The 26079-nt window shown below is 38.2% G+C and overlaps 1 pseudogene; it reads right to left on the bottom strand.

Moving 5' to 3' along the window:
* Positions 1-5465: 5465 nt before the first annotated feature.
* Positions 5466-26079, bottom strand: part of LOC149218241 (gibberellin 20 oxidase 1-like) — a 35394-nt pseudogene continuing 14780 nt past the window's right edge.

Genomic DNA, 26079 nt, shown 5'->3' with positions numbered 1-26079 from the left:
AAGTTATGCCTTACCCAATACTTGTTTATATCTTTATTACACTATGAATGAATGAATGAATATTTTTAATGAAGCTCACAAGGCCTCGTGATCTAAGGGACCACCCACAGTCACTTAATCCCTATTCGAATCTTTTTTCTATGATGATTATGTTGTTATGGATCTTGAGTAAGAAATTCTTTGTTTTGTGAAGTCTTGTCTCCTAAAAAATCTCACTCAAATTGTTCGCCTTTAGACTGTTATCAAATTGACAACAAATAACTTCATATGTTGCACATTCTTTGATAAAATTTCATTATGTTTCTACCACCCCTCTGCTGCAAAAAATGCAAGTTTTTTCTTCCCATTCTTCTTTAGGGACCACCATCTACCAGTTTCACATCTTAGATGATGGGAGCTAGTACTCAGTTGTGCAATTAAAATTTTAGATTGTCCCTTGATTGAGGAACTCGAATACTCTTTATCATCATGTTTCCATGTTGGGTTAAATTCTTTGACATAATATGCTTTTTTTTTACTACATGTTTGGTCCATACGGCAATCCTAAATTTTTCTAAAACCCACTTTTTTATCTCCTCCTTAGTGTGAGGAAAGTCATGCAGATTTATGTCCCATTTGCCCTACCACTTTATGTTTTGCTTCATCCATGTATTTTTCTGACGATTTAGCTCATCTTCAACAACTAATTTGGGCCACCTGTGCTTATCCCTATTTTCAACCTTATTTAGGTAACTTAGGAAATGAATGATCGTTGAAGCCTCAATTGAAAACATGTCAAACTCAACTAACAGGATATCATATGGGACCATTGATTTGACTTTAAGTCTACTTGTGATTAGGTGCTTTTGAATTCTTTCTATTTGTTTCCATTTGTGGCTTAACATGTTGCTCCCCCATATTTCACAGCCATAGAGGATAATTGACACCACTAATATACCAAAGAGGGTTTTCTTCGTCTTCCAATCCCAAATTTCTACTTTTCTGCACATGTTCTGAAGAAGGTACAAATCTTTCCACTCTCCTTGGATTCTCTTGAATCTACACGTTTCATAACTAAGGTTATAGTGGAAATCAACTCTTAAGTACTTGTACTCATCTACAACCTCCAAGTGGTTGCCTGTTAGGTCCCTATACTACTAGTGTAACCCCTTATTGTTATTAGTACAACCCCCTTATTATATTGTTGTGCCCATGTAGTCCCCATATTGTTATTATTGTGCCCCATAGAAGCCCACTATTGTTATTATTGTGCCCTTACATTATTATTGTTATGTCGGCTCTGATTATAGTATGACCCCTTAGACTACTATATATAGAAAGGAGGTCTTGTCATTTGTATCATCAAAGAATTGTTCATTTGCGTAATGTAAAGGAGGTTGCCCCCTCGAAGAGGCTGAATTACAAGGCGTTGATCTATCTTTTCTATCTTTTTGTGAGTTGGTTTCATAACATTTGGTATCAGAGCTGTGGATTATGGGGTTTCGCTGCCCCAAACAAGTCATTGTGGAATTTTCGTTGTAGCTTTTTCGCTACGAAGTTTCAGAATCTACAGCAAAAACGCATTTGAGAAGAAATCGGTCTAAACCTCGGGTCTGCATTTCAGATCTTGTCTTGCTATATTTTTGGATATATAATCTGAGGAAGTTAGGGTTTTTGCAGACCCTCGAATTACATTCCAAATAGGTCACCTTGGGAAAATCGTCATAACTTTCTTTATGAGCAACAAATTGAAATTTTGTAAGAAGTTAAGAAAGAGGATGGACTATAGTTTTTTGTGCATAGTTTTCAGATCCGAAGGTCGAAACAGTGACATGTGGCACATCGTACACGTTCACTCTACTGAAACATTATATAAACAGGTCATCTTAGGAGATTGGGCATAACTCTTTCTTGGAGAATTAAATTCTTATCAGACTTGCGGGGTTAGAAAGAGGATCAGAGGGCTACTACAAGAGACAATTTTAGAACTTTGAGATCTGAAAGTACAGAGTTACAGTGATTTCAAGATCGAGGGCCTGAAATCAAGAAAAGGCGATATGAGGAAGTTTGATGGAAAGGATCCAGTAAATTGGATACTAAAGATGGAGCAATATTTTGATCTACATGGTGTACCACTGCTACAAAAGGTATGTAATGCATGTTCATATTTAGAACCGGATCAATATTATGGTATAAAGAGCTTTTTTCTCATAAACAACTTGTTACGTGGTCAATTTTCATGGAGGAAATGATAGCACATTATGAGGATACAAAGAGCAACACCTTCTTTAGAGCAACACCAAAACAATTGGAAGAAAAAAGAGAAAAAAGGCTTTGTTACAAAGTGGAAAGCAAAATTATGGCAACAAGGAAGTCTACCCATCACAACTATAAATATGGAAGTGTTGTTTCTCCTGGCCTTCCACAACCTTCAAGGGTTACACCACAACAATTGGAAGAAAAGAGAGAAAAAGGGCTTTGTTACAATTGTGATAACAAATACATTAAAGGTCATAAGTGTGCTGAGAAGAAATTATTTTACATTGATTGTGGAGAGGAGGAAGAAAAGGATCAAGAAATGTCAAAAGAAGAGTATATACACCAGGAACCAACCCCAGAGAAAGAAGAAATGAATCTGACCATATCTTGTAAAGCATTGGAAAGAATTACCACGGCTAAAACTCTCAAGATAGAAGAACATATCAAGAAGAATAAGGTTCAAGAAGTGAAAGATCACATCGAGAAAGAAGAAATGAATCCGACCATATCTTGTAATGCATTGGATGGAATTACCACTCCTCAAACTATCAATATAGAAGGACATATCAAGAAGAAAAATGTTCAAGAATTGAAAGATCACATCGAGTCTCAAGAAATCAATCCGACCATATCTTGTAATGCATTGGAAGAAATTACCACTCCTCAAACTATCAAGATAGAAGGACATATCAAGAAGAAAAAGGTAAGAGTGTTGATTGATTCGGGCAGTACCCATAATTTTATTGATTGTAAGATAACCAAGGAATTGAATTGCTTCCTATATCCAGCACTGGAGTGTCAAGTGATGATTGCAAGTGGAGGAACCATAAATTACTCTAGAAAGTTCCATAATATCAAGCTATCCATGGGATAATATGTATTGAATAGCCCAATGCTTTCCATGCCAATGGGTGGTGCTGAAGTTTTACTAGTAGTCCAATGGCTACAATCTTTGGGTATGATAACTTTTAATTTTCAAGAACTTTTCTTGAAATTTTTTTGGGAAGGAAAGGAAGTTGAATTGAGAGGTATCGAAGGAAAACCTGGAAAGATAATCTACTCTAACAGCATTACAAAGCTTTTAAATAAAGAACAACAGGGTGTAATTGCACAATTATGTTCACTAGAGGATCCCACATAGAAATCATGTATTTCTCCATATCTCCAAAACGTTTTGGACAATCATTCCAAGGTATTTGAGACTCCCAAAGACCTCCCACCTATTCGTGATCATGATCATGCTATTCATTTGATTCCACAAAGTGTTCCTCCAAACATCAAGCCTTACATATATCCATATGCCCAAAGGAGTGGGAACTCATTCAAAAGTTGTAGAAGATCCCAGTTCAAACAATATTGCGAGAACTTGACAAGGAAGGAAAAATCATATTGGAACCTGAAGTAATCACAGAACCGAGAAATTGAAAGCTACGAAATAGATCAATTTCAGAGTATCTCATCAAGTGGAAGAACTTACCCGCTGAAGATTCCACATGGGAGGACAAGAATTTATACAGAAGCATCAAGAACTACTCAAGCGTTGAGGACAACACTTTTTGAAGGAGAGGGGTATGTTAGGTCCCTATACTACTAGTGTAACCCCTTATTGTTATTAGTACAACCCCCTTATTATATTGTTGTGCCCATGTAGTCCACATATTGTTATTATTGTGCCCCATAGAAGCCCACTATTGTTATTATTGTGCCCTTACATTATTATTGTTATGTCGGCTTTGATTATATTATGACCCCTTAGACTCCTATATATAGAAAGGAGGTCTTGTCATTTGTATCATCAAAGAATTGTTCATTTGTGTAATGTAAAGGAGGTTGCCCCCTCGAAGCGGCTGAATTATAAGGCATTGATCTATCTCTTCTATCTTTTTGTGAGTTGGTTTCATAACATTGCCCTCAAAGAGAAAGGTAACATGTTATTTCTTTCTTTTCAAAGAAAAAATCACGACTTTAGTGTTACTGATATTTACTTGCATTCCCACATCTTGACAAAAGAGTTCCAAAGCTTTCAAGTGTTCTCTCAAATCTAGCGCATATTTAGTGATAAGAATAAGGTCATTCGCATATAAAAGCAGTTTCACCACATATCTTGCCAACGGTATGCCTTCTCCTTCGATATTTCTTATCCACTCTTCAAGCTTATCAATATATAAACCAAACAATGTGGGGGAAAGAGGACATCCCTGTTTGACTCCTATGTCACTGCCAAAGCATTCAGACATGCCTTCCTTTGTTCTAATTTTGGCTCTAACCCGCTCATAAAGCTTATGAACAGTTGCCCTATATTCCTTTGGGACCCCTAGTTCTTCCATTATGTGCCATAACTTATGTGCAGGGACAATATCAAAGGATTTTTTGAAGTCAATGAAGCAACAAAATGCTTCGCCACCTTCGTTGTCCCCAACTTTTTCAATGAAGTGTCTTAGAGTGATGCAATGATTAGTGGTAGAATGTTTAGGCCCAAAACCATCCTACCCCTTTTCTCCTTTTCCATTTTTCTTCATCTTCCCATTTGTTGATTCTGCACTCTAGCATGTTCCCAAAGAGTTTTCCAAGAAGAGGGTTGATCATAATAGTATGATAGTTAGAGGGGTTATTGATGTCTTTGGTTTTGTGAAGAGGTAAAACAATGCTAGTTGTCCATTCAACTAGAAAGCCATCTTAATTGACTTTGTTAAATATATCCTTGAAGTCTGGAGCTAGAAGCTTCACTCCCCATATTAAAAAAATGCTTGTAAATTGTCAATGTCTTGCGCTTTACCATTTGCCAATTTCTTTATACCTTGTTTAATATCTGCAACCGAAAATAGCTCTATTGAGGAGACAATTATAGGAGATTTACTTTTCTCATTTGACTGCTCATATAGAAGTCTTGCATAGTCTAACCATTGGGCCTTTGTGATATTGTTTTCTATTTGCTTTTTCTTTTACTTTAGTTCTGTTGACACCTAATCTTCATGATTGGGGGAATTTGTGTAAATAAATAAATTAGGAATGTGAACATTCATCGGGAGATGAACTGAACAATCACTCCTATTGTATATAACAATAGCCTACCTATGGAATAATAGATGAATCAGTTTTACTGCCTTTGAAGAGTTGCTGCATGGCCTGACATGGTATCAGAGCCAGCTTCTGTTCTTTGTAACTCCCTCCTGCATAGTCTGCTCATCTTCTGCCCATGTTCTGCAGGCTGACATGTCTGTCATATCTCAACCCAAGCATGCGCCTGCCTGTTCTTCTGAATACAATAATCGCTCTTTGGCTGTCCTGACAGAGAACTGAACAATCAGACCATGTCATAAACGTTTCAAAAGGGCGTTATTCCTCCATTGCATGAATTGCTTCATGCTACACCTCCATTGATTATACTCTGCGGATTCTCACATCTCACCTGCGCCTCCATTGATTATTTTGTGTGGATCTTGTAGGTTTGAGTCTTGGCCACTATTTGAGCTTTTTTTTTTGTATCATCGTTACCCGTATGCCTTGATCTTCGTTGATCGAACTCGGCGTTTTTTTTTCTCTCTCTGGATTTAGTCGTAGCAATAAATCTGTGCTACTTGCGCGAACTGGAGCTCGATTTTCTGAGTCAAATGATTAATGGTGTCTCCATCTGCGGAATGATGTCTCGATTTTCTCAGTCAAATGATTAATGGTGTCTCCGTCTGCGGAATGGTGTCTCAATTTTCTGAGTCGAATGGTTAATGGTGTCTCTGTCTACGGAATGGTGTCTCAATATTCTGAGTCGAATGGTTAATGGTGTCTCCGTCTGCGGAATGCATACACAGTAAAGTTATGTTGAATGACTTCGCATTAACATTATTGTTCATCGTTGAAACTCTGTTCAGACGTATTGACATATGTCTATGGGTCTGTAAATTTTTTTAACGGTCTTCAACGGTTGAATCTGGAACCTGATGTGTTGTTAGAGGATGCGAACCTGATGCGTTTTGTACCTGTGCCATCAGCACGAGAGTCGTTGCAGAATATATTTGAAACTTTGGATTGAATTTTTTAAAAGAAATGTGATGAATGAACCAGCGCCTGTAGAGCCTCTAACTTGCACCTAATTATCTATCATTACCTACAACTTTTCCTCACTTATCCCTCTCTTTTGCCCTATTTTCCTCATAAACCTATCCAGATCATTACATTTGATGTCTTTAAGCATGATTGGTTAACTTTGCTAATGTTTGACTGTTTGTCTAGATTTTTGACATATGCATAGAGATTCCGTAGCTGTCTGGCAATTCCGCAGCCATTCAGCAATTCCGCAGCTATCTAGTCATTCCACAGCCTTTTCATTGATCTCTATGTTCCACGTGTCATTTTGAAAAACGAATCACATGGGCACGTGAGAATGAAGGTGTTAAAGGTTCCTATGCTATTGGTTCGGTCAGCAATGCCACGCACACCTCCGGTCAACATGGATCAAACTTCGGTCAACAAAGCCAGCTCAAACGGTGCTGCGTGAGCTGATAGGTCACGTCACTCCAGATGGCGATTCCTCCACGCTATGCAGGTTATGGGAGACAGGATCCAACCTTGGATTCAACCTCCATGACAACCATACCCTCCAGATAACACACGGACCTGTTTACGTGTTGCTGTACCATTTAATTAGCATGACTGTCAGTTAATTTCTAGTTTCATGTTTTACGCAGTAGGCAGTTGTTCATACGCCTATAAAATGCAGCGTCTGCGCACGCTTAAGGATTAGTTTTTAGTTGCTTTGTTTATGTAATTGCTACAATTTTAGTGTGTACAGAAACTCTGTTTTGAAGCTGCTGTTTCAGCACTTTTTACTGTAATTTCTGCATATGAGTTAATAGAAGACTGCTGTTTTGACTCCTTCAAGTAGCTGATCTTTCCTTGGGTTTTGTGGATGGAGGGCCCCCATTCATAACAGCCTTTGTACAGTAAATTTACCTTTATGTTCTTGCCATTTCCTTCTTTTGAATTCAGCAATTTTCCTTTTCTTTAATACATGTACAGTTTTGATTTACTTTCACTGTCATCTCATTTCCAGCATTTACTTTAACTGATCAGGATTGTTTTCTGCAGGTGTTAGCCCGGGATTGTGTGTCTTTGTTGTATTTGCTTTATCTCTAATGGTATTTTCAGTTGTCATATTCACAGTTGTTGCCTTTATTCTGTTTTTCTAGCTTGATTTCTAGTTTAGTTTCTCAAGTTGTATGCTAACATATTGATGGTCTCCTTATCATAAGTTGTTCATCTTTAAGAGATCAGAATACTAATAAATCACAGCTTGCTTTGAGTAGTTTTTGACTTATATCACTAACTCTTTCTTCACTTGTTACACATTACAATGTATGTTGGAAGCAGAATGTTGGAGAGAGGCAAAGTGGTGTTATAATTTGTCATCTTAGAGCTTGATTACTTTTTAGACTTATATCTAACTACTTCTTAATTGTGTTTCATATAGTACTATATGTTGGAAGCAGAGTGTTAGGAAGAGATGAACATTATAATTGGTCTTTAAAGTGGTTTTTTTTACCTTTTTATTGCAGCACCATGAGTAGTGACTAGTGCCATTAGAAAGTAGTTTTTATGCTTTGCTTTCAGTTTCATTTCAAGTTATTTCTTTCAAGCTCTTTCTTTGCAAGTTTAGAAGGTAGTTAGAAACCACCAGTTACACACACTCACTCATTTAGAAACCACCATACACACACAAATCACTCATTTGTTTATAAAATCATCACTCCATCTTAGGAAGTTAAATTGACCACAACACCCCCAAACGACAAAAAGATCTAAGAGGTTACTTAAGTATATACTGTACACCTTCACTTCATCAGCTTACGAGCCCCGGGTTGACAATTTATGATAGCAATTTAGACAACACTAAATTGACTAAACATTTTGGCGCCGTTGCCGGGGAAGTGAAATTAAGTAGCCATATTCTTAGAAAAAAAAACATAAAATTTCAAGAAAAGAAGTTGATAACCTATCAAAGTATGCTCTCCTCTTGCACTTCAAAGTGATCTGGAGGATCAGAAAAGAGAAAGTTATTGATTTAGTAGTTTCTTGAGTATGCTCTCTTCTTGCACCTAGAGTGACCTGGAAGATCAGAAAAAGAACTATTAACTTGACTTGAAGAAAAATAATAAAAAAAAAATGGCATGCATAGAGCTAGAGATTCTAGGGGAAGGTTTTTAGCTATAGCTCGAAGTTCAATTTTTACAAGTCCATCTAAACAAAAGAAGTATATATTGGTTTGTACTGACTATGTTACTAAGTGGGTAGAAGCAAAAGCTTTGCCTTCTGCCACTGAAAATTCAGTTGTTCAATTTCTTTTTGAGGATATTCACTCGTTTTGGTGTCCCAAGAGAAATTGTAACAGATCAAGGAAGCCAATTTACATCTAATCTGATGGAGAAGCTGATGGAGGAATACAAGATCAAGCATAGAACATCTACTCCTTACCATCCGCAAGCAAATGGTCAAGTGGAATCTACAAATAAAGTCCTTGAGAATATCATCACCAAGACTGTTCATCTGCATAGAAGAGATTGGGCTGAAAGGCTACCTGAAGCTTTATGGGCCTATAGAACTACATGGAGGAGTACCACAGGATATTCTCCCTATGAACTTGTTTATGGGAAAGAAGTCCTGCTCCCCATTGAGTTCCAAGTCAAAACTTTCAAGATGGCAGTCGAGTTGGGGATGAATCTTTCAGAAGCCCAGAAGCACAGAATGGAGCAGTTAAATGAACTAGATGAGATAAGACAAGATGCCATTTTAAGAACCGATCTAGTTCAGCATCAAAGAACAAAATGGCATGATAGATACATCAAGGAGAAGAAGTTTCATAAAGGAGATTGGGCTCTATTGTTTGATTCAAAGTTTAAAGACTTCAAAGGAAAATTTCAAACTCATTGGCTTGGGCCATATGAGATTGATGAAGTCTTTAGCAATGGAGCAGTTCGAGTGAAAACTATTGATGAATTTCATACTCCTCTTATTGTGAATGGCCATTGCTTGAAGATCTACCAGAAGCCACTCTCAAAACAGGAATTTGTCAAGTTGTTTAAAGAAGATTCTGCAATCAGGTTGGTGGAGAAGGATTCTTCTCCTCCATCAGCCTAATCTTTGGTTTTTGAAAAAAAATAAAAAAATACAAATGTATAGGCCTGAAAACCAGTCTCTGATTGGCAGTCCTATGCAGAAAATCTGAGGTGAAAATCAGGGTCACCTGACACCTCACATTTTCCAAAAAAGAAAAAAGAAAAAAAAAATCTCTCTCTCCTCCTTGTTCCATCTCATTTCGCCCACTTCATTCACCATCTCATTCATCCAATCACTCTCACTCCATCTCATTTCTTTCCATCCATCCATCCATTACATTCTATCTCACCAATAAAGTCATTGTCAGATTTATTTCACACAGCTAAAGTTGTTTTGTGCAGACAGAGAGTATCACTGCAGTTTCCGCAGCTGAGGAGCAATTCCGCAGCCAACATCCCAATTCCGCAGCCGATACACTTTCTGCAGCTGCATAAAAAAAAAACACAGTCTGTTTTAAGAAGGAATCTGCAGTCCAAAAGTCATCAGCAATAATTGAAAAAAGGTCATGTAGCAGCAATAAACAATGAAAGGTTAGTGTCATATGAGCAAAAGGAATCAAAGCGCGGATACATAAGGTATGATCTAATTTCTAAACCTACGGTTATAACATTTTGCATGGTTTCCGGATTGTGTTTTTAGCCATTTAATGTAATGATTACCAATCCTTTCCATTACTCGACCGGAAATCCACGTATCTCTCAGCCTTAACGGTCCCTACTCATTACGGTTTCAAACCCAAACACGGCTGCTCTTTCATTAAAACTCTCATACCAGAGTGACGTATACAACTGTACTACGGCACTCTGAGTTATAATTCCGCAGCCAGATGTACACCAATGACCGACGTCTATGGGATTTAACCGTTTTCACCCATTACTCGTAACCCTCCTACGCATACATAATTCCATTCCCGATGTTGATTCTCTCCCTCATTTCCATTGTTCTTCACTGCTCTGTCTTATTCACTATTCTGTCCACCGTAAGCACTCTCTGTTTCATTTTCTTCTCATTTCTCCACTAAAACCTTGACCACTGTTGTAAGTGCATCACGGCTATTTTGCTGTAGCCGTAAACCCACTGTCCAAACACTTTTCTCCCGTATAACTCTTTCACCAAGTGTTAAAACAGTGCTGTTAAGGCAGCCAGAGAGCTGATGGGTAAGCTATTGAGGGCAGAGCCTGAGGGCTCTAAATTTTTAGAAGGCTATCCCCAAACTAAAGACGCTTTGCAAAAGGCCAAATGGCTCCAGTTCATTCAAAAATTCAAGGGATACCATAAGGAAGTCACAAAGGCTTTTGCTCGTTCTTTCAAAGACAACAAAGTGGAGATTGGAGATCTGAAATTTACAGTTACAGAAGGCAGTTTAGCACAAGCAACTTCATTACCTCAAACTGGGGAAAGGTGGTTCAAGAATCGATCAGTGAAAGACCAGGAATGGAAGCAAATATTGAAAAATCCAGGTATGAACACTAGTATTTTTACAAAGGGAATCCTTGTTAGTCTTGTCAAAGAAGAATGAACAGCTTTGCTTCTGTTAGTACAGAAATTCTTTACATGTGAAGGAAGATTCGGAATTTTGTACGTTTACCATGCTAAAATTATGATGCATTTCATGGGTGAGCATGACATTAATCTTCCTTATTTTCTACTATCTAGCCTTAGAAAAATGTGCTCAACAGTCCAAAGAAACATAAATAATATTGAGCCACATTTATACCATCACGGGCTTGTCAAAATGCTAATTGAAGAACAGTTAAAGGCCAAAAGGGATACATGGGAAAGATTTCTTGTGAGGAACCACTTCCAAGAGGCAGGAGAAGCCTCTGGTAGTTCACCTAAAGTGCCCAGAAAGAGTAGAAGAAGAAGAAGAGAAGAGGTTACCCCAGAAATTGCTGTCCAAGAAGAAACTGTCCAAGACCTTGTTGAAGAAGAAACTGCTGCCCATAACTCTGAGGAAGAAATTGACCCTGAGCTTGCTGTAGATATTGACCAAACAGCCCAAGAAATCATTACAGAAACCCTGCAAGAAATTGTGCAAGAGGTTGCTCAAAAGAAAAAGGAGAGTAGGAAGAGACAAAAGAAGGATAAAGGAAAAGCTATAGCCCAAGAAACCTACCTTACTCCTAAAAATTCCAGTGAAGAGGACACTTAGCCATTGGCACATAGATTGGCCCAATTTCATGAGGCTGCCCTTTCCAAGAAGATGCAAAAACAAAAGCAGAAGCAACAAAAGGAAAAACAGAGCATCACCACCGTGAGGAGGAGCAGCAGGCTACAAAGCAAAGTGGGGGCCACAAAGAACAAAGAGTCACTCTTTATTGACTCGAGCACACCTGAATAGGTTGCTACAAGACTTGACTTTGAGGCAAGCCCACCACATGTTGAGGTTACTCCTCCACGAGAGGAAAGCCCTTTTCAACAGGAGCATGAAATCGAATTTGAGCGTGAGCCTAGTCCAAAGAGGTCACCAGAGATTGACCCAGATCAGCAGAGAGTATATAACTACTTGGAGACATTAGAACAAGCTATTGCTGGTCCAAGCACTGTTCTACCTCTTAAACAGCAAGTTCACTCACTTAAACAAGAAATTTTTGAGCTTGAAGTTTTAAACCGCCACATCACACAAGAGAATGAAGCATTAAAGGAACAAGGTAAAGTGGACAAAATGGTCCACAATAATACCATGCTTCATCTGGGCCTTTGGCAAAGAAAAAACAGAAAGCTAAAGAAAAAATGCAGGAAGCTAAGCAGAGCTTTGGTCAATTTAAAATTCAGATGCTTGGTGAGGAAACCAAGAGTCAATGTGGCTACACAGAGGAAGAGGAGAAGACTAGATGTCCTAGCAGAGGCATCTCAGCAGGTGGATTAAACAATGTTTTCGTTGCATGAGGACATGCAACACCCTCGTAGTGGGGGTATGTAGAGCCTCTAACTTGCACCTAATTATCTATCATTACCTACAACTTTTCCTCACTTATCCCTCTCTTTTGCCCTATTTTCCTCATAAACCTATCCAGATCATTACATTTGATGTCTTTAAGCATGATTGGTTAACTTTGCTAATGTTTGACTGTTTGTCTAGATTTTTGACATATGCACAGAGATTCCATAGCTGTTTGGCAATTCCGCAGCTATCTAGTCATTCCGCAGCCTTTTCATTGATCTCTATGTTCCACGTGTCATTTTGAAAAACGAATCACATGGGCACGTGGGAATGAAGGTGTTAAAGGTTCCTATGCTATTGGTTCGGTCAGCAACGCCACGCACACCTCCGGTCAACGTGGATCAAACTTCGGTCAACAAAGCCAGCTCAAACGGTGCTGCGTGAGCTGATAGGTCACGTTACTCCAGATGGCGATTCCTCCACGCTATGTAGGTTATGGGAGACAGGATCCAACCTTGGATTCAACCTCCATGACAACCGTACCCTCCAGATAACACACGGACCTGTTTACGTGTTGCTGTACCATTTAATTAGCATGACTGTCAGTTAATTTCTAGTTTCATGTTTTACGCAGTAGGCAATTGTTCATACGCCTATAAAATCTAGCGTCTGCGCACGCTTAAGGATTAGTTTTTAGTTGCTTTGTTTATGTAATTGCTACAATTTTAGTGTGTACAGAAACTCTGTTTTGAAGCTGCTGTTTTAGCACTTTTTACTGTAATTTCTGCATATGAGTTAATAGAAGACTGTTGTTTTCACTCCTTCAAGTAGCTGATCTTTCCTTGGGTTTTGTAGATGGAGGGCCCCCATTCATAACAACCTTTGTACAGTAAATTTACCTTTATGTTCTTGCCATTTCCTTCTTTTGAATTCAACAATTTTCCTTTTCTTTAATACATGTACAGTTTTGATTTACTTTCACTGTCATCTCATTTCCAGCATTTACTTTAACTGATCAGGATTGTTTTCTGCAGGTGTTAGCCCGGGATTGTGTGTCTTTGTTGTATTTGCTTTATCTCTAATGGTATTTTCAGTTGTCATATTCATAGTTGCTGCCTTTATTCTGTTTTTCTAGCTTGATTTCTAGTTTAGTTTCTCAAGTTGTATGCTAACATATTGATGGTCTCCTTATCATAAGTTGTTCATCTTTAAGAGATCAGAATACTAATAAATCACAGCTTGCTTTGAGTAGTTTTTGACTTATATCACTAACTCTTTCTTCACTTGTTACACATTACAATGTATGTTGGAAGCAGAATGTTGGAGAGAGGCAAAGTGGTGTTATAATTTGTCATCTTAGAGCTTGATTACTTTTTAGACTTATATCTAACTACTTCTTAATCGGGTTTCACATAGTACTATATGTTGGAAGCAGAGTGTTAGGAAGAGATGAACATTATAATTAGTCTTTAAAGTGGTTTTTCTTACCTTTTTGTTGCAGCACCATGAGTAGTGACTAGTGCCATTAGAAAGTGGTTTTTATGCTTTGCTTTCAGTTTCATTTCAAGTTATTTCTTTCAAGCTCTTTCTTTGCAAATTTAGAAGGTAGTTAGAAACCACCAGTTACACACACTCACTCATTTAGAAACCACCATACACACACAAATCACTCATTTGTTTATAAAATCATCACTCCATCTTAGGAAGTTAAATTGACCACAACACCCCCAAACGACAAAAAGATCTAAGAGGTTACTTAAGTATATACTGTACACCTTCACTTCATCAGCTTACGAGCCCCGGGTTGACAATTTATGATAGCAATTTAGACAACACTAAATTGACTAAACATTTTGTATGTAGAGCCTCTAACTTGCACCTAATTATCTATCATTACCTACAACTTTTCCTCACTTATCCCTCTCTTTTGCCCTATTTTCGTCATAAACCTATCCAGATCATTACATTTGATGTCTTTAAGCATGATTGGTTAACTTTGCTAATGTTTGACTGTTTGTCTAGATTTTTGACATATGCACAGAGATTCCGCAGCTGTCTGGCAATTCCGCAGCCATTCAGCAATTCCGCAGTTATCTAGTCATTCCGCAGCCTTTTCATTGATCTCTATGTTCCACGTGTCATTTTGAAAAACGAATCACATGGGCACGTGGGAATGAAGGTGTTAAAGGTTCCTATGCTATTGGTTCGGTCAGCAACGCCATGCACACCTCCGGTCAACGTGGATCAAACTTCGGTCAACAAAGCCAGCTCAAACGGTGTTGCGTGAGCTGATAGGTCACGTCACTCCAGATGGCGATTCCTCCACGCTATGCAGGTTATGGGAGACAGGATCCAACCTTGGATTAAACCTCCATGACGACCGTACCCTCCAGATAACACACGGACCTGTTTACGTGTTGCTGTACCATTTAATTAGCATGATTGTCAGTTAATTTATAGTTTCATGTTTTACGCGGTAGGCAGTTGTTCATACGCCTATAAAATCCAGCGTCTGCGCACGCTTAAGGATTAGTTTTTAGTTGCTTTGTTTATGTAATTGCTACAATTTTAGTGTGTACAGAAACTCTGTTTTGAAGCTGCTGTTTCAGCACTTTTTACTGTAATTTCTGCATATGAGTTAATAGAAGACTGTTGTTTTGACTCCTTCAAGTAGCTGATCTTTCCTTGGGTTTTGTGGATGGAGGGCCCCCATTCATAACAGCCTTTGTACAATAAATTTACCTTTATGTTCTTGCCATTTCCTTCTTTTGAATTCAGCAATTTTCCTTTTCTTTAATACATGTACAGTTTTGATTTACTTTCACTGTCATCTCATTTCCAGCATTTACTTTGACTGATCAGGATTGTTTTCTGCAGGTGTTAGCCCGGGATTGTGTGTCTTTGTTGTATTTGCTTTATCTCTAATGGTATTTTCAGTTGTCATATTCATAGTTGCTGCCTTTATTCTGTTTTTCTAGCTTGATTTCTAGTTTAGTTTCTCAAGTTGTATGCTAACATATTGATGGTCTCCTTATCATGAGTTGTTCATCTTTAAGAGATCAGAATACTAATAAATCACAGCTTTCTTTGAGTAGTTTTTGACTTATATCACTAACTCTTTCTTCACTTGTTACACATTACAATGTATGTTGGAAGCAGAATGTTGGAGAGAGGCACAGTGGTGTTATAATTTGTCATCTTAGAGCTTGATTACTTTTTAGACTTATATCTAACTACTTCTTAATCGTGTTTCACATAGTACTATATGTTGGAAGCAGAGTGTTAGGAAGAGATGAACATTATAATTGGTCTTTAAAGTGGTTTTTCTTACCTTTTTATTGCAGCAGCATGAGTAGTGACTAGTGCCATTAGTCACTACTCATGCTGCTGCAATAAAAAGGTAAGAAAAACCACTTTAAAGACCAATTATAATGTTCATCTCTTCCTAACACTCTGCTTCCAACATATAGTACTATGTGAAACACGATTAAGAAGTAGCTAGATATAAGTCTAAAAAGTAATCAAGCTCTAAGATGACAAATTATAACACCACTTTGCCTCTCTCCAACATTCTGCTTCCAACATACATTGTAATGTGTAACAAGTGAAGAAAGAGTTAGTGATATAAGTCAAAAACTACTCAAAGCAAGCTGTGATTTATTAGTATTCTGATCTCTTAAAGATGAACAACTTATGATAAGGAGACCATCAATATGTTAGCATACAACTTGAGAAACTAAACTAGAAATCAAGCTAGAAAAACAGAATAAAGGCAGCAACTATGAATATGACAACTGAAAATACCATTAGAGATAAAGCAAATACAACAAAGACACACAATCTCGGGCTAACACCTGCAGAAAACAATCCTGATCAGTTAAAGTAAATGCTGGAAATGAGATGACAGTGAAAGTAAATCAAAACTGTACATGTATTAAAAAAAAGGAAAATTGCTGAATTCAAAAGAAGGAAATGGCAAGAACATAAAGGTAAATTTACTGTACAAAGGCTGTTATGAATGGGGGCCCTCCATCTACAAAACCCAAGGAAAGATCAGCTACTTGAAGGAGTCAAAACAACAGTCTTCTATTAACTCATATGCAGAAATTACAGTAAAAAGTGCTGAAACAGCAGCTTCAAAACAAAGTTTCTGTACACACTAAAATTGTAGCAATTACATAAACAAAGCAACTAAAAACTAATCCTTAAGCGTGCGCAGACGCTGGATTTTATAGGCGTATGAACAACTGCCTACTGCGTAAAACATGAAACTAGAAATTAACTGACAGTCATGCTAATTAAATGGTATAGCAACACGTAAACAGGTCCGTGTGTTATCTGGAGGGAACGGTTGTCATGGAGGTTGAATCCAAGGTTGGATCTTGTCTCCCATAACCTGCATAGCGTGGAGGAATCGCCATCTGGAGTGACGTGACCTATCAGCTCACGCAGCACCGTTTGAGCTGGCTTTGTTGACCGAAGTTTGATCCACGTTGACCGAAGGTGTGCGTGGCGTTGTTGACCGAACCAATAGCATAGGAACCTTTAACACCTTCATTCCCACGTGCCCATGTGATTCGTTTTTCAAAATGACACGTGGAACATAGAGATCAATGAAAAGGCTGCGGAATGACTAGATAGCTGCGGAATTGCTGAATGGCTGCGGAATTGCCAGACAGTTGCGGAATCTCTGTGCATATGTCAAAAATCTAGACAAACAGTCAAACATTAGCAAAGTTAACCAATCATGCTTAAAGACATCGAATGTAATGATCTGGATAGGTTTATGAGGAAAATAGGGCAAAAGAGAGGGATAAGTGAGGAAAAGCTGTAGGTAATGATAGATAATTAGGTGCAAGTTAGAGGCTCTACAGCGCCTATAGAATATTTGAGAATATTTGCTTGTTTGTCTATGAACCAGCGCTCTGCGGTTTATTTTTGTGAACGAGGTCTCGGTTCCCCAGAGAAGAGCCCACAACAGCCACACAGTCACAAGGAGTCCAACAAAGTGTTGAAGAAGATCAATGCGCAGGTTTTTAAAATCATTTAAACCATTTGAATGGTAATGTTACCCTACTGCGTTGTACAGTTAAAGCGTTGAAGTGATATGTAATATATAAATATATTACATTTTAAAACATTTGATACATAATATTTCAATGTAATGTTGGATGCTTTTATCAAACATTGGAGGGATTTGAAGAAAATATAGTGCATAAAGTTGTAGCGCAAGGAAGAGATTTGAAATCTTTTGAGAATGCCTTTTTGAGTGCAATTTCACTGTATATCAGCAGAAGTTTTTTTTTTTTTATCAGCAGAAGTATTTTTTACAGAATGCATTCAATCATCTCTATGGTAGGAATAGTTCTCACTAGCAAGGAGAACTATCCTGAATGGTCCCGGATGATAAAACACACCCTCATCTTCAATGAGTTGTGGAAAGGAGTGTGTGTCGGAGAAGCAGACAATGACCCAGTGCAGCCTACATCAGACAAAGAGCTCTTCATTTGGGAAAACAAAAACAGCAAAGCCTATGCATTAATCGCAGCATCTGTAAATGAAGAGGTGAGTCGCCATATTTCATCATATTCAACTGCCTTTGAAGCTTTACAAAAGCTGAAAGAACTCTATGACTCACATTCTGCACTTGAAGTTGTTCAGCTCATGATTAAACTCTTCACTCTTGAACTGAAAAATAATGATCCTCTTGCTCTTGCATCTGAAGTATAGTCTATAATGCATGATATCAAATCCACTAAGGTTGAGTTGGATATCCCTCTTATTGCTTTTCTTAAGGCACTCTATCCTACCTACTCCAATTATCTTGAGTCTTTACAAGCAAATGGAAATCTTAAAGATATAACCTTTGACTCTCTTGTGAAAAAGTTTGTTGAAAGAGAGAAAGCCTTTGGAAAGAAGACAGCCCCTGAATCTTCTGAAGAGACTGTGTGCCTTGCTCATAAAGAAAAGCATCCTGCTCAAGATTCTACAAGAGGAAGAGGTGGACGGAGAGGAAGAGGAAGATACTTCAGAGGCAGGGGGGGCAGACATTCTCAAGGAGAAAAGGTAGACTTACACTGCATTCGTTGCAAAAGAAATGGATCACATGATGCTTCTACATGCAAGCTACCATGGGACAAAATTGAGCAGAAAAGAAACCAACAGAAAGGTAAAACTGATGATACAGACAAAGGTAAAGCACCTGAATCTGCTCACTATATTGAGGCACAATGTAACATTGGAGTAAATGAAGATTTGTTTAATGCTTCACTTGCTTCTTCGAAAAATGATTGGTTGCTTGATTCAGGAGCAACCTGTCATATGACTCTGTTGATGCCCCGAAAATCGTTGTATCAACATTGGGGGATAACCACCCGGTCCGGACCTTAGTACAGCTCCTTTTCCGTTTGGAATGGTGGCTCCGACTGGGGATAATGGGACCAGTTTCCCAGTATTGGATAAACAGGATGAATGAATGATTGGTTGACTAATCTAATGATAGGAAAATAACTTAATCTATCGGCGAAAATAAAAGAACTACTCCTAATCCCCGAACTATTGTACTTTTAAAGTGTAGCGCTTGATGATCTATGTTTATAAACAGGCATGTAGATGACTCTATTCAATAAACATGGACTTTTATTCATTCAAGAATTACTCTGCTTAAATCGTTAAAAAAAGGGATTAGCGCAATATTGCTACACTTTATATATCATCGATACATATATGATCAAAGGAAAGGCATCCCATAAACATCCAATAGTGGAAGGAATAAAGAAATGCTGTCAAAACACATACATATACTCGATAATAGCAAAGGTAATCAAATAACAATTCATATGAAAAGAATGAATTCAGACATAGATAATAGTACCATATGAGCTGTTAGACACTCTCAATATCAATCGCTATTTGAGATTCTTTTTCCAACGTAGAAATACTTTCAAACAAAGACAATAGTGCACATTTGCATAAAAGCCTCCTTGTCAAAATTAGAATAACTAGTCCAGTTTCATAAAAGAATATGGCTGAAGCACAATAGTGCAACTTCAGTCTTTAAGTAAAGTACCAAACTTTACGACCCTTTCCAAAACAATGAAAGGGTCTATAAATACTTAATTAATCTAACTATCTATGAAACTGAAATCCTACTTAATTGGTATCAATTGATTTTGATCATATTTTCCTCAGCAATCTGGCAGTCGGCGGCATGAATCATCAAGTAGGTTGTTTGCCTTTAAATCTGAGCTGACTTATCGCAAGCATTGGCTCCACTTCGGGCGATCTGTTGAGGCGAGAGCTAAGCTGGGCGGCATAGGTGGCATCCTGAATATCAAGGATAATATACCCGATTGCATCTGTAAGGCACTTTAGGGCGGCTCTTTGAGTGTGTGGTTTTACCAAGAAGAACCAATAGGTGTCCCATGTCAAACTGTTAATTCCAGCAATTAATCTCCCCTTTTCCTCTAGATCTGGATAACATGACTGCTCCAATGTTTTCATTGCTGTCAATTTTCCTGGCGTGCATTGGGAAATCATATTTGAGAAGTAGAGAGTGTTATTAACTAATTCAACCAAATTGCTTGTAGTTGATTTGCACCTTGAAACTGCCCTCTCTGCTTTCATTAACTGGAACTGCCATTCTGTGAATAATATATCTTTATGTGACTCTAAAATCCTTGGTAAATTCGCCGCTTGTCCCTGATCAGTACCTTGCCAGTCAAGAAATGCAGCTATCGTTTCTTCAGCTTGATCCAAGTCTTCCGTCCTAGCCTTTTCTATTTTTTCACTTATTGATGCCGTCAATTCGCATAGTGGCTCTGCCTGGGCGATTTGTTGACATAGAAGCTTAATTTGGGCTATCAATGCCGTATTTATCTGTAGTGCTTCTACTCTGAATTCAGTTATTTGTGGAACGCCCTTTGTCTTCTCAAGCTGTGCTGATAGTTGAGCAATTTGCTCATCTTTTGTTTTCAGCATTTGCTCATTTGCTGCCTCCAGTTGTGCCAAGGCCTCTGACAACTCTTTCTGCTTCTGGATTGCGCTGTGGTCAATCCTTTGTTTCTCTGCCTGCAATTGTTGAGTTAGTTGATTGTTTACTTGCTGCTGTGTCAACAATTGTTGTTCTGCCTGCTCCGCTTTTTGCTTTGCTTCAGTTAGCTGTGCCTGTAATAAGAAGATTTCCTGGTCTTTTGTTTTCAATAAAAGATTCACCTCCGATGCCTTATCTATAGTTGCTGCTGAATAGGCTCCAGCATATTGTGACAGTTTTGTCAGGTCATCGGAGGGGTCAAATTCTTCCTTCCAAACCACATTGCCCGTGACCGTCTGTTCTGGAAAAAGGGAAGGTTGATCAGTCCTTCTTCTCTTCCTTTGTCGTTTTACTACAACTTTATGCCTCGGGCTGTAGAAGACATCCAAGGGAGGAATCTCTTCTACGTGCAAAATGATTTGATCGGAGGGGTCCTTTGGTATTATTTCTACTTCTTTTGAAATGGGTGGGCCGCTGGTTCCACTTAGAACTTGTTGTGAAGTGGTCTCCTGTGTGTCTGCTGCCTTCGAAGTTTCGGTGTCCTTTGAACATTCCAAACTGCTGATAATAGAATCAAATTGCTGCCATTCCTGGAGCAATTTTGGATCAATATGAGTATCCACATTTACTTCAATGTTGGTCTGTTTCTGCTCTTTAGTCTGGGTCTCCTCCCGCACTTTCTCCTGCTCTTTAGTCTGAGTTTCCTCCTGTTGTTTTTCTTGTTCTTTTGTTGTAACCGGAGGCTCCTTTGACTGTTTCCGTTCAGGCTCGCTTGACGATGTTGTTGGGGTTGTTGCTAACAGATCTAGAGGCAGAGTTTGCAACCTCTGTTCTCTAAGTCTGTTAAATTCAACCAACCCTTCATCTTGATATTTCATTCTGGCAAATGCCTTAACCTGCATTATTGACTCAGCTGAGGAGAACAGGTCATCGAACATATCTTCCTTATGATCAAACTTTGCCAATTTGGCCTGTTCAAGTGCATTATAGGCAACTTTGTTGGGATCAAATTGCCTATTAGGGAGAGTTGCTAGAGTTAATGATTTTATCTTTGTGGCTTCTTTCTCCGCATGTTTGAGATCATGCAAGGTGTAGACACCGCATCTCAAAGGAAAAGAGGGCCAACCCTGCTTCTTATTTTTCTTGAGAGTCTGAGTAACACTCTCAGCAATGATCTGATAAGCTATTTCCCTCGCCAGCAGTTTATCAGGTATGTACAAAGGAAGGACGTGAGGTTCAGCTTGGCTACCGAAAACTCTTATATAAGTGAACTTTTCCTCCCCGAACCATCTTCCTACTAATGTTAAGTCAATCCTGGCTTGGTAGGAAATCTTGGGAGCAGGTTTATCAAAAATAGAGTAATGAATGGGTAACATAAAGCCATTGCAGACTTGGTATAAATGGTGCTTATAAGAGGATTTCCATAATTTCTGATGGTATATGTGAATAGGCATGGGGTCTTGTGGTGTCCACCTCCAGCCGAGCACAGGAAATTCAGAGTTAAAACACAAGGTATCTAAAATATAGGCACTGTAATAGAATGGGGGAATTATCCTTTCAGTAACGCGGGTCTTATTTCTAAACTCAAGAACAGCTGTTGCTAGTTTATCTGAGAGAATAGTGGCCCAATCCATTATTTCATTGTTACACACCGCTTCCATCAAGGGAACCATTTCTATAGTGAAATTAGAAGAATCGTGCAACCCCCATAATCTACACATCATTATTCCAGCATAACAATAAGGAGAACATAGGGAATCAACCGAGTACTTACCGGAAGATTCATGTTTGTGTTTTGCCGGATTTTGTCTCCAATCCCGGATGGGTTCGGATTCAACTTCATTCTCTTTTCGGAATTTCTCCAAAAACGAATTGTTGTACTTCTTCTCTGGCTCAGGAAAATGATACATTTGCCTTAAATCATCAGTCTTGAATGACCCGAAAATTCTCCCGTCTCTGGTGCAAAAGGTTCTGTCCATGATCGGGATTTCCTCAATTGCCCACCGCACTACATCTGTATATGGGAGAATTTGTTCCCGAGCTGCTATCCGATGAAGGAAGGAGTCAGCTAAGTCCTTTAAAGTACCATCAGATTTCCGAGTTGAATCTGCAGAGGCTTGTACTGTTGTCACTTTAGGTTCTTCGACTTCAATCAGATTGTAGGTACTTTGCCAAGTAGTTCTGTCAAGACCAGAACATATAGTATCAGATATCAATCCTTTCTTTTTATTTGTGGGATCAGCGACAGCTTGTCCTGTGGCTGGCGCAGCGGAAGCGACTGTGGTTTTCTTAGACTTCTTCCCCATTCTGTTTGAGTTTTCTGCTGTGGAAGAATTCTGCACAGGAGTGAAAGTAAACGTAACACAGAGAATTGGTAATGAAAATCCAATATGGGAAAGATAAATTGATCAATGCGTGATGAGGGATTAACCTTTAAAGTGGCCGTCGATACAATCTATGAGGAAGATTTCAGGACTTACTATTACATTAAATGGCCGTTTAAAACCTGCCATCCTTTAAATGCCCATCATATCATTAATCGGCCGAATGATTCGTTTAAGCGTGCCTTGGATGTTTTGGCGGTTGAGCACAGGTAAATCATTGTTCGACAGATCAAGCTTTTAATATGAATTGATCGTAATATCCCTCTCTTTTAACGACTTTTTTGAAATTTGCGCTTTATCGCAATCGGGTATCGGGGAAAACTTAACTCCTTATATTGTCACCTTTTGAAATCCCCGATCGCCGATAGCGATATCGCATCGCATCGGGAGTATGGGCACTTCTATGAAAACATGGATAGCATATCGCAGATAGCCGATAGCGATATCGCATCGCATCGGGGTGAATTACTTGGGGCGCTTTAAGAACATGCATAGAATATTGCTGATAGCCGATAGCGATATCGCATCGGGAAAAACCAATGGGCCGTTAACGTATTCTCCGATGTCATTGCGATATGCGGTCTTGTGATCGCTTTATCGCAATGATAAAAGATTGATTATTTGTATTATTAAGATCAAAATGGGTTTATTGAAAAGGTTTTCGTAATGTTTTTTATTTTGTTTTCGGACCTTTTATTAATAATACAATTTTGATACCAATCAAATCTAAAGGGACCCATTTCATATGATAGTTTTTCTAAAGGAATAATGGGATGGACAATTTTCTCCTTAAGAGTAAATGGATGACAAGGTAAGAGTTAAAGATGCTGAAGTTGGATTAGTTTCTGTTTTGATATTGATAACCCTTTTGTGGCCAATCTAAAAACATAAAATGATTTACAATACTTCCAAACTTTGAAAGGGTTCACAAAAATTGAATTGTGATTTTGGAATGCAGTTATACCTAATTTCCTAGAACTTATCCCCCTTATGTAAGACTTCTATTATTTAAAAGTAAATATCCACACTACTTCTGTTGAGCAACTTTTAAATACAGCAAAGGTCAACAGAAGATACCTTACAACTTTATTTTCTAATGGTCCTACAAACTACAAAACTCTATTAAACTAAAAAGGAGAAGGGGTTACCTCCTCAATTAAAGAATTTCTTTAAGATAAGGCCATTAACAGGGAGAGAATCTCTCAAACCTGATAAATCTTGTAATATGAAGGTCGAATGGCCTATCTTCTCACAGATCTGAAATGGCCCAAGCCACATCTTCTAGAACTTGGTGTGTTTTCCCTTGTCCTCATGGGCTTTGTCCCATTTCAGAACTAAATCACCGACTTGAAATTGTTTTGAACCGGATGAGACTGAATTAAAGGAAGACTTGATGATTTGCTGATGTTTTGCATGAATAACCTTGGCTTTTTCTCTTTCCTCTTCTAATTTTAGAATTTGGTCGTGTCTAAGTTGAATAGAAGAAGAAGGGCTTTCCTCAATAAACTGAACTAAGGCTAGGGAAGGAAGGACAAGATTTGTTGGTAACACTGCTTCTTTTCCATACACAATGTTAAACGGAGAAGATCCTATGGAAGCCTTCTGTGTTATCCTATCAGCCCATAGTGCGAATATTAAGGATTTGTGCCATGTTTTATGGTTCTGTTCAATAGTTCGCTTAATAATTTTAATCAGATTTTTATTTGTAGACTCTGCTAAACCATTACCCTGAGGATAGTAATTAGCAGAGTATTTTAATTTAAATCCTCTTTTAATAGCGAAATCAAACATAGCATTGCCTGAGAAGTAAGATGCGTTATCAAAAACAAGAGCATTTGGGACACCAAACCTGGTAATGATGAATTGATCTATAAACTCAATGATTGCCTCAGAATTTGTTGTCTTCAAAGGAATTGCTTCAACCCACTTAGTAAAATAATCAGTAGCAGTAAGGATATACTTATGTTGTTTGGAAGAATGCGGAGTAATTTCCCCAATGATATCCAATCCCCATTGCTCAAATGGTTGTTCAATGTTGACCGGCTGCAAAGGAAAAGCTGATTTTCTTTGCCTTCCACTAGAAGTTTGACAATTTTGGCATTTCCTTACATATTCATGAGCATCTCTAAACAGAGTGGGCCAATAATAGCCAGCATGAATGATTTTATGGGCTGTTGTGTCAGCTCCAAAATGTCCTCCTGCTGGTCCATCATGTAATTCCTGCAAAACCTTTTGTGCTTCAGGTTTTTCTAGGCATCTTAATAAGATTGAATCATAATTTTGCCTAAAAAGCACATCATCAATAATTGTGAAATTTTTTGCTTTCAATCTAATGGCCCTTTTGTTTTTGTAAGACAGGTTAGGAGGTGCATATCCGTTTTTCAAATAAAAGATTAAGTTAGCATATTGTGACTCAGAATCAGTAATACTTATCTGGTTGATTTGCTCGGTTTGATCTGTATCACCTGATTCTGGAATGTTGGATGCTCCTGCCAATAACCTGCAAAAACCTTGGCCTCTAACAATCTTTGCTGGTTTAATTTCTAAGTCATATTCTTGAAGTGCTGTAACCCAATTTTCCCTTTTTTCACCTAGTTCCTTTTGGATCAATAGTTGCCTTACTGCAGGAAAAGGAACTATAACTTTTGTGTGGGTTTTTAAAAGGAAGGGTCTGTAATGTTTGACGGCTTTATATACAACAAAGGCTTGTTTTTCTACTTCGGAGTAATTCAATTCAGCACCCTGAAGATTTGAACTATAAAATGAAATGGGTGCTTCCAAATTGTGATCATTGCGCTGTGTGAGTACTGCTGCATAAGACAAGTTGGATGCGATAGTATACAATGTAAAATGATTAGAAAAATTAGGAGTATTTAAGGCTGGGGCATTGATTATTGATTGCTTGATTAAATCAAACGCTTCTTTTTCTGCTGATCCCCACTTAAAGACTGAATTTTTCTTAATCATAGTTTGAAGTGGCAAAATAATTTGAGAAAAATCTGGAACAAATCTTTTTACAAAATTGATTTGGCCTAAAAATGACTGCATGGATTTTTTATTATGAGGAAAAGGGATTTCAGAGATTTCTTTGATTCGGTCAGGATCAATATAAATGCCATCTTTAGACATAATAAAGCCTAAGAGATTTCCTTGGTCAAGAGCGAAGAAAGATTTTTTAGGGTTAAGAGAAATACCATATCTTTTGCAGCGTTGAAAGATTTGATTTAGATCATGCAAATGATTGGACTTCTTTTTAGAAAATACAGTAATATCGTCTAGATAGACGACTACTGTTCTATTAATCAACCATTTAAAAGCTATATCCATCGCTCTTTGGAACGTCGCTCCTGCATTAATAAGTCCGAAAGGCATTTTCTGATACGCATATGTTCCCAATTTTGTTCTGAATGTGGTTTTAAGCTGGTCATCAGGAT

The sequence above is a fragment of the Pinus tabuliformis genome, chromosome Q (assembly GCF_031772625.1).
Source record: "Pinus tabuliformis cultivar Carrire ecotype Pingquan chromosome Q, CPIR1, whole genome shotgun sequence".
Classification (NCBI taxonomy): Eukaryota; Viridiplantae; Streptophyta; class Pinopsida; order Pinales; family Pinaceae; genus Pinus; species Pinus tabuliformis.
Note: the sequence above shows the minus strand (reverse complement) of the source record. Positions and strands in the feature narration are given on the sequence as shown.